We start from the raw sequence: 10,396 nt of genomic DNA, 5'->3' as shown, positions 1-10,396 counted from the left end.
ATTCATTTAAAAATTATGTTGAGCACTTACTATTAAAAACATGAATTCAGCATACATTCATTGAATGTCTATTATACGCTAGGTACTGTGGTAAGGTTAGGGATAGCATGGCATTGTCCTCTTGGAACTTACATTCTAGTGAGGAAGATCGAGTTTGAATAAATAAATAGACACATCAAACAACTGCAATTGTAGTGGATGCTAAAGAAGGAAGTAAACAGTCAGGAGAAAACTTCTATAGCAAGGGTGGGCCGGGAAAGCCTCTCTAAGGAGGTGACATTTTAGCCGAGAATTAAAAACTGAGAAGGATCCAGCCTTGAGAAAAGCCCAGGAAAGAGCACTGCAGGCAAAAGGAACCACATGGGTGAAGACCCTCCAGAGAAGGAAGAGCTCACGTAGGAGAAGATGAAATCCATTCAGTATGTCTAGAGCATAGTGAGCAATGGAGACTGTAGCCCCAGAAGAGGTCTGAGAGGTAGGCAGGGGCTTGATCCTGGAGGACCTATAAGTCATGGGAAGGAGTTTGGATTTTCTAAGTGAAATGAGAAGCTTTTGAAGGATTTTAAGCAGGAGAGCGACACGATCTGATTTACATTTTTAAAAGATCACTCTGTGATCTTTCCTTACAGCTGTGAGAAAAATAGAATGGAAGGAAATGAGAGGGAACAAGAGAGAACAAGCAGGGAAACCAGATAGGAGCTATGACTTTTGTCTAGGCAGAAGGAGCTGGGTGCCTGGACTTGAGGAGGGAGGGGGGTGACACTTGAAATGGGGAGAAGTAAAAATGAATGAATTGGGATCTATTTTGCCAAGCACAGGACTGGACATTACAAGCTGCATTAGCCGGGCCGTCCACGGAAGGATGCCTTTCTCTACCTCCAGTTTGAGGATTTCTTCCTCAAGAACCTCAGTTGCTCAGGAGCCACAAAGTGACCTCATTGGTTCCTCATATTATCCCAATAAGCTCTGGGAGTGACTATTATAGTTCCCTGGGCTTATCAATGACATATGTTTGGGGACCACAATTTCCATCTCAAACAGGTGTTTCTACATTCTGGGCACATTCCAAATAGTGCGGCCCTGAGGATTTCTGTTCTCATCTCTCCCAGGTGGGTGACATTTAGAATGATTATTGTTCAGTAGCACTCAGACTTCTACTAAATGGTATGGCAGAAGGAAGAACCTTGACTATCAGCGTGATTAGACAGTGGAATGGATTGCCAGGGGAGGTTATGAAGTTTCCTCCAGCCAGACAGGCTGCTGAAATATGAAGACGTTATGTACCGACGTGAGCAGCATCTTTATATTCTAAGGGTGGGTAGAGAAAGCAATTCAAGTGACAAGGTGAGTAGGGTGGAAGGACATGGTCAGTGCTAAGTCATGGGTGGCTGCCAAACAACGCAAGCCAGGACTCACAGCCAGGCTGGGCCAGCAGGTGAATAGGGGAGCTAGAATGAATGCCCAGGGAACTAGTTACCGTGAGTTATGAGGTTGAAGCCAAGGTCTGAATCCAGGGTGTAAAACCAAACTGGAGGACACAGACAAGGTCTGGAGTCTGAATAGACAGGAAAGAGTAATCCTGCAGAGGTCCAAACCAGGCAGAAAGCAGTGTCAGGGGAGTCTTGGTCTAATGGTGGTATGGGTCTGTGGCTGGGCTTCAAGCTAAGAAGAGAGAAATAGGTGGAGATAAAATCAGAGTGGGACAGGTATCTCCTGAATCAGAACAGCTAGGTGGGTCCACATCGTGGCTCAGCCAGGGATGTGCCACTGGATCTCAGAAATGGGACCCAACTGCCCTCTGCCTTATTTCGAAGCTTCCCAGATTTTTGTGACCTCAGCACAATGCTACGGGCTCCGGGGGATGGGGCCTCACTGGGTGATACACTGTCCCTATTTTCTGTGGTCTGTGGACATCCTTTTGACATGGCAAACAGATTGGAAGTAAAATCAAGTTCACAACATAATCACAGAGAGGAATTTCTCTGACTCTGCCCTTGCCTGTGTTTGCCCCTCTTCAAAGCCTTTCACTAATCCAACTATTTCTGCGAGTCTCCCAGAAGTCTGTGACATAGGTTCATTAACGATATCCTTTCAACTCCCCAGTGGCTTCCACCATTTCCTCCCTTCCTTCTGTAGCTCCCTGGGGTGATAATCTGCTGCCAAGTCTTCTGATGCCTGTAACAAAGGCATTGATGCATTGAGGTGGCCGCTGCTCGTGCTGTCGCAAAGCTGTTTCCCACCCAACTGGAACTACTAAAGCCAGTGCTTCTGATGTGCCCTGTGTACTCAATGTCCCACAGAGATTTTAGTGAAATAGTCCTTTAAATTGGTACTTACTCTTACAAAGCCCTCTCTACTTAGGACTCAGGTGTGAGTCCCAGGAGGTAGATCAGAAGATAACCAGGGTAGTGCCCTCTGGTGGGTATTGTGTTGTCGTTGTTGTTATTTGGTTTTTGCTCTTCCCAGCGAGCTTTCCCACTCCCCTTCAACTGGTTATAGCCTCTACTCCTGGCCTCAGGGATAAGTATGTGAACTAGAGCTGGCCAGCCACAGAACATCCATTCTCTTAGCAACAGTGATTGGATGGAATGATGGGCACATGAACAACAACAACAAAAGGCCAGTCAGAAATGTTCCCTGGGATAGATCCACGGACTCTGGGAGATAGAATTTCTCTTTGTGAGGCTTTGCCTGCTGACAGCCATGTCTCTTTCAATATGGAGAAGACCAGTCTGCAAGAAAGGATGAGACAAATGGGGAAAGAGAAGCAGAGATGAAATACAGACCCAGAGAGTTCTGACAATGTTGAGTCTCCAACCTTGGCTCCTTCCTAGCCTTCTGAACCAAAGCAATTCTTTTTTTTTCTGCTTAAGGTGGGTTGAGTTGGGGTTCTGTTATTTCTTATTTTTAAATGTTCTGATTAATTACAACCTAAGAGTTATACTCAACATCTTCCCTCCCCCACAACTCTGAGGTCTAGGAGGGATCTTAGATGTCCATTCTTTCTTCAGTTAGGATGCCATCTTTCCTGCGAAGCTCTTTCAGCTTCTAAACACATAGTTTCTCAGTGGACCCACCTCCTAGACCCTCCAGAAAGAACAATACATATGTGAGTCCAAGGGTGAATCCAATTTAGGCTGCTAAGTTAGGCCCCTTCCACATAATCACTCATTTAACAAATATTTATTGAGCTCTTACTATGTGCCAGACACTGTTCTAGGAGCTGAGAATATAGAAGTGAATAAAATAGACAACATTTCTACCCTCATGAAGCTTGTGTTCTGATGATAATTAGATAACAAATAATTACACATATAATTTAATCTCATCAGTGTTATGAAAAAAAATAGAGCAGGTTAATAAGATAGGAAGTGATGGGGTAGAGTGCTATTTTAGGCAGTATGTGCTGGGGAGGCCCTCCAAGGAGTGAACAGTCCTGAATAAAATGTGGATATGAGTCATGTAGATATTTAGGAGAAACATAGTTTAGGCTAGGGAGACAGGAAATACGAAGGCCTGGAGGTGCTTGACATGTTCAAAAACAGCAAAGGAGACCAGTGAAGTAAGGTGAGTTAAAAGGAGGAGTGGTAGGAAATGAGGTCAGAGAGGTAGCCAAGGGCCAATCTGCAGCAGGCCTTGGAGGTTGGGGTAAGAACTTTGTATTTTTCCCTAATTGTGATGAGAAGCTATTAGAGTGTTTTGATCTGGGGATTGGCAGTATCAGATTGACCTTTTACAAGCATCCCTCTGGCTGTGGTGGAGATAATGGATTGTGGGAGGTGAAGCAGGGAGGCAAGACAGGAGATTATTGTGTGAGTCCAAGTAAGAGATGGTGGTGCCAACTAGGGTGGCAGCAAGGGAAGCAGTGAAAGGTAGGTGGATTCAGCATCTATTTTTCTTTTGTTTTGGTTTTGTTATGACCAGAAAACAAGTGAGAATTCTTAATTCACAAAAGATGAAAGCACAAGACATTGATCTCCTTATACATACAATATTACAATAAGCTGATTAGCTGTGGACTATGAAAACATTTAAGACTTCACATACACACATGTGTACTTTGAAACAAGAAACACAGGACAATTTTAATCTTTGATATGTCATAACTACCAAGAGAAAGAACACTGATTTGAGTCTAATTGTTTTCCTGGCATGCAATCACTATATAGGCCAGGCCGAAAGCCTACTGTATATTGTTAAGGACATCTTTAGGCAAATATAAACATTCTCATTTGGGAGCTTTTTCTCCCTACCCAAAACAATCTGCTTTTCCATCGCTGTCAAGTAGCTTGGTTTGTTATCAGTTTAACAAGATCATGACAACAAACAACATTTTCACCACAAAACTCAGGTGAGAGGTTTTTACACAGGTCATACAAAAAATATTTTTTCCCAAGAAAAGCAATCTGTAAATTATAGATGCAACCCTAAGAAAAAGAGTCTTGGTTACAAATCATTCACTTTCAAATACTGATGAAGAAATAAAGAATGGAGGGGTGGGTAGGGGTGGGTGGTAGAGGCAGTGGCATGGCAGGGAGCACAAAAGGTGTGAAATGAGGAAAACATTTGCCACAGGAAATACTGGATTCAGTTGATTTTTTAAAAAATGAGGTATTATAAGAGTGTGCCAGTAAATGCAAAAAAAACCCCACCAAAATTAAAAACCAAAATGCACATTTCCAATGGAAAAATCTCTAAACCTCTTATAGTTTTCTTTATTCAGATTAGACATTTCATATACAGCAGTTAATCTAGAAAAATACATTTAAAAAAGTCTTCAGCAGACCATGCTCTCTGTAACAAAACTTTCCAAACCCTGTTTTATTATACAAACCAATCTACAATAGTAGTGTAAAAAGAAATTCTCAAATTTAACAGTCATTTTCGATCTGACATCCATCTAATTTACACATGGGTTTCCACTATTCGTATTGCAGAGTTAGAATTCTGTAATAAATTTTTTCTAATGTATTCTGTACATATTAAATAATCTAAAAGGTTCCTCTTGTAGTGCATTTACCATTTAGCAAGTCTATTCAGCATTTTTCCAGTACCATTTGCATGACAGTGATTTGCCTGTAAATGTAATTAAAATCTAAAAGTGCACACAGTTAACTTTCTTAAATAACGGGCTACTTCTGGAGGAAACCTGATATTCACAGAAAAGAATGACCAATATCGTGATTAGAAATGAGGGGTTAGAATGCGCTCTGAGACTATATAGCACGATTATATACATAAGCTAAAGGACAGTGAGTCTTTAGCCTGTATTTACAACAAATAACGTTGGTTTCCACAGGGTCATACCAAGAACTCAGTATGGCACTAGATAGAATTAGCATTGTTAGCTACAAGTCAGTGTAGCACAGACAGCCCCAAAATACCCTGAACCGGCTTATGCTAAATTAAAGTCCGGTATATTACAATGTTTTAAGTACTATTAGTGTGCTGCTGTGCTACTCCGTGAAGACAGCAAGCCTTCATCAAGGGATCGCATCTGGGTTATAATGGGTCCTAGCAGTCAGGATGCCACTGTATGCAAGAAACCCTGAAAAAAGAATACACAGGTTTCAAAACAGATATACTTCATTTTGTTTAAAATGCCCAGGAGCATTTTCAAAATAACTGATAGTAAGTATTGTTTTATAAAGTGATGCACCTATTGAATCATAAGAAGAAATTCTACATTATCCAGTTTGAGGAGAAAAAATGTAGTATTCTTACCAAATTATCCAGTGTATATGACTGGTTAGAATCGCAAGTTTTGATTTTTACTGGAATTCAGAGTATGAAGTGCAAACATTCAGGATAAAATTAATTCAAACGTACACACAATTCTATCAACTTGCAACAGAGCAGCAAATATGAGGGCCTATCACACATCTGGACTCCCCCATTCCCTTCCGGTCCCTCAGAAAAGTGCAAAATCAAAGAGTCACTGCTTGGTCCAAACATAAAATACATCAGGTATAAGGACTTGGAATCTGATGAAATCTGGCTTCTATTCCACAGGTTGTCTTCAGTAAGAGTCAACGTCTGAAGATGGAATTTATCTCGAGAAGAATTAACTCTACCATCTGATTCTGGTAGACGGTATAAACTGCTATGTTACCAGTCTCTTTCTCTGGCTTTAACAGAGTGGGACCAGACACAATTGCTATACTCTGATACGTCATTCTGGTTTCTTCTCCGTTTTCTATAACTCTTTTGAGATGTCTAAACAGAGTCTGCATTGTGTCCTGATTTGGCTTTGGCAACTGTTTGATTAGATCCTTCACAGCAGAGACATGCCGTCTTGGTTCTTGTTTAACTGCATTAACAAAATCATTAAAATGATCAAATGTAAGGAGAGGTTCTGGTAATTCTCGAAAAAGCATTTTCAGTGCTCCAGTGATGACATGAATATCTTCCCATTTACTATCCTTCAAGTCCAATTTCTCATCATGGTTGACTGCAAACCTCAGCTTCTGGATCACTGCAAAGTTGCCACTAACTCTGTAAATCCCATCAACATCCAACCCATATTGTTCAACATGTTCAGGGCACAATTTCACAAATTTTGGCACTGTGCCATTCTCTCTCTGACACAGATTAGCAAGATTGGTTCCAAATACCTGATCTTTAATATAACCTTTTTCACGAACAGCTTGCAAAGTGGGGCGTCGTGTAAGACACTTCCTTAAGTTGTTCTTGTTTTTTTTTCTGTTCTGAAGAATCTCTGCTAGATACTTTTGTGGAACGCAATTTCTTCAGATCCTTATGGTCCTTTCCTTGATCGTGCTTTTCTATTCCTGGTGAATCTGATATATCTTCCTCAATTGCTTCATCGGGTTCTACTGTCTGATTACTGATAGTGCTACTAAGAACTTTAAACCACTCATTGATAACAGCGTCATTATCAAACTGAATCAGCACTTCTGTTCCTTGACGGGTTTTCAGCTCAAATACATTCTTTTTGCTGGATTTATCCTTTGAATCTCAATCATCGCCCCCTTAAGGTCCACCGTGCACTCTGGTTTGGACTGATTACTCCCAAACCAGCTTGTGCTACTTCCTTGAGTTTTGGTAAACAGTAAAGATGAACCCTGCAACACGGCCCAAGAAGACAACTAGTTCTTTCGAACCTTTTTCCCATTTGCAGTAACTTTTGTTACATTTAATAATCCATATTTCTCTTGACCCTTTGGACTGCTGTCTGTATCTTGGCTCTTTGGTGAAGAGGGAGAAGACTCATTTTCAGAGTAGCAGGGTTTTGAGGCAGTTGGAGATTCCTTGTCATTGGTGTCCAACACAATGGTGCTATGTCTCCGCTTTAACACTATTGGTTCTTGCAGCCGCCTGTCCAGACTCCTACTTTTAATAATTTCTCTTTGCTGCTGAGATGAGGCATTATACTTTGGCAACTCCCATTCTGACCGAGATCCATCTGCACTGTAGTAATATTGTCTACCTTGATCATCAACATGCTTGAGCCACTCTTGATCTCCTGGACTTTGGGAATCTCCTTTGCTTATGTTTGTATCTTGAGTCCAACGAGGGGGTTTCTGAGTTCTTTCCTGTGTTCCTCTGTTATAGTGATAACAATGCCCTGAACTATCTTTATGAGGTTCCCATTCTCCATTAATCTGAATTGCTGGGCTTCCAGGGCTCGGGGGGGAGAGACGAGTGGGATATTTTCAGTTCTTGCAGGTTAACGTAGACAGGAGAATCTGGCCGCCCTTGATTTGGAGGTGTTGTCGTCCTTATCTGCTCAGTGGAGCTGCTGCTAAGCTCATCACCAGACTCTGAATCTTGATATATCCGTTCCGAGCCTTCTCCTGCTGAATCACAAGACTGTTCCTGGGAGAAGCCACCTTTCTCTACGTCCAAGAACTCTGGACCGGGAAAGTGACCAAATAAACGTGTCCTATTCTGGCCAGAAACTTTGGGAGAATGTGAGTCACTGTTGAACTTTCCATTATTATGGGTCAGGTTCAGGCTGAGGTTGACAGTCTGACCTGGAATATAATTGGGTCCAAAATTCTGATTGGCATCACGAATAAGACCTGTTCCTTGAACAGACGGCGATGGCTTTCCAAAACTTGAAAGCTCAGGCAATTTGTTCACATTTTCTGCTGACCTCTGAAGGTGGAGACTCTGCATCGTTTTCACAGAATGATGCGGCAGCCCCGCTGCCTGTTGCACAGGCGGCATCAGGCCTCTGTGGCCGACCTCCCTCACGTACTGGGCAGGCACATAAAACGCTTTGGAGTTCTCGTCCAGCTTGACCTGCAACCAGGCATCGCTGGTCTTCTTCACCAGGATGTATTGCTCACCTTGTTTTATCATGACCTTTCTGTCCTTCGCTTCGTTGTTTTTTTTTTTTTTTTTTTTTTTGCAGCATGCGGGCCTCTCACTGTTGTGGCCTCTCCCGTTGCGGAGCACAGGCTCCGGACGCGCAGGCTCAGCGGCCACGGCTCACAGGCCCAGCCGCTCCGCCGCATGTGGGATCTTCCCGGACCGGGGCACAAACCCGTGTCCCCTGCATTGGCAGGTGGACTCTCAACCACTGTGCCACCAGGGAAGCCCCGCTTTGTATTCTTAATCATACTGTACTTCAATATACACATGCCCTGGAACAATCTTCCCACCTCTGTCAGCCGTTTTCTTTCCGTAATATTCACCTCTCTAAAAGGATACTTTGCCACATTATGACTCTGTAGCTTGTTGGAACCATATGGCTTAGAAGGAGAACTAAACATCCAGTCTTAACATTTTTTTTTTTTTTTTTTGGTATGCGGGCCTCTCACTGTTGTGGCCTCTCCCGTTGCGGAGCACAGGCTCCGGACGCGCAGGCTCAGCGGCCATGGCTCACAGGCCCAGCCGCTCCGCGGCATGTGGGATCTTCCCGGACCGGGGCACGAACCCGTGTTCCCTGCATCGGCAGACGGACTCTCAACCACTGCGCCACCAGGGAAGCCCCCAGTCTTACATTTAAACCGAGGCCCCGGTGGCCTCGCGGGGGCCGGCTCCCTCCTGACTGCTCGGCCATGGCAGCGGGAAGCCCAGACGACCCCGAAGGGCGCTCACTCGCTTGCAGCTGGGCTGGCGCATCCCCATCAGCATCCATTTTAAAGGCAAAGCGAGTTAAAGCGAGTAAGCTGTGCTGATGATTTGGACATGGAGTGTGAGAGAGGGTCAAGGATGACTCCTAGTGTCTCAGCCTGAGCAACTAGGTTAATCGGGGTGACGTCTTTTGAGATGGGGAAAAATGAGAGTGGCACAGGTTCAGGGATGGGGGAAATCCTCAAATGAGTTTGGGATCTTTTAAATTTGAGGAGCCTATTAGGTATCTAACTGCAGTTGTGAAGAAGTTTGGAGAAAGGAACTATATATCAAACAAAGGGGTGCAAAGTGCTTGGATGGAAAGGGGGAGTTTCGGAGAAGCAAGCAGAGTTCCAGCAACACCCAGGCAGAGCACATCACACTTCCCAAAATGGAAAGAGAGCAGATTACATGTTTTTTTCTCATTATCTCCCTAACCAAGGGCTGGCAAAAAATTCAAGCTATATTAATTGGAGGGGTTTTTGTTACTGTAAATCAAGATAGGTAAAGGGACAGAGACTCTTCTAGCATCATAATCCAGCAAAAAGGCATGCCAAGAGAATGTCAATGACGGTGTGGAATGTTCAGCTTTCTCAAAGAGATTCCACCCCGAGGCCAGTCTTTGGTTTCTGCTCTCTCCATCCCCCGCCACTCACAGGACTGGAGAGGCTTCTTCATCTCCATTCAAGTTTGGAACTGGATGGAGCTGAGTGACTACCCAATCTAGACACCCACATCAGACAGGGAAGTTCCCAGAGGTCCAGGTGGATGGAGAGAAGAGGCAGGGAAAGTTTTCCCACCGACTGCAAGAGGGGGAGGAGTGCTCCAAAGCATCTAGAACAGAGGTCTTGTGCCCAATGAGGAAGTGAGAATTGAGTGGAGTAGTAAGGGGCCACTCAAAATCAACATGTCCTATAGATTCGGATTGGTTAGAATGTGTGATTTAAACGGGGAATAAAGGCCATTTTGTGCATTTTTCTGCACCCTGTGTATATATGGGTGACCAACTAACATGCTCTTTTAATCTCTCTCTTTCTTCCACCCAGGGGTTGCACAAGTATTCAGAGCGCATGGAAATACTGAACTCTTTGAAGGCAGGAACCGGCGCTTAGTTTAGTAGCTGGCACACAGTAGGCACTCAACAGGTGCTTGCTGAATTTTTTTAAAAAGCTAAAAGAATAATCCAAATAAACTGAGGTGAGAATCAAACCAAAGGGATAAGTGAGCAGAACAGAAGGAGAGGAGAAAAAAGAAAATGCAAATGTGAGGGATAAGGGCTGTCTGGCTGCACTTGGGAAAACAGTAAGATGCA

The 10,396-nt window shown here is 43.6% G+C and overlaps 1 pseudogene; it reads right to left on the bottom strand.

Moving 5' to 3' along the window:
- Nucleotides 1-6,029: 6,029 nt before the first annotated feature.
- Nucleotides 6,030-9,031, bottom strand: LOC113610962 (rho GTPase-activating protein 12 pseudogene; annotated as a pseudogene).
- Nucleotides 9,032-10,396: the final 1,365 nt, after the last annotated feature.

Source organism: Aethalodelphis obliquidens, unplaced genomic scaffold (genome assembly GCF_003676395.1).
Source record: "Aethalodelphis obliquidens isolate GAN/ISIS:26980383/991018 unplaced genomic scaffold, ASM367639v1 scaffold66, whole genome shotgun sequence".
NCBI classification, from domain to species: domain Eukaryota; kingdom Metazoa; phylum Chordata; class Mammalia; order Artiodactyla; family Delphinidae; genus Aethalodelphis; species Aethalodelphis obliquidens.
The sequence above is the reverse complement of the archived record's forward strand: the minus strand, read 5'-3'. Positions and strand labels throughout refer to the sequence as shown.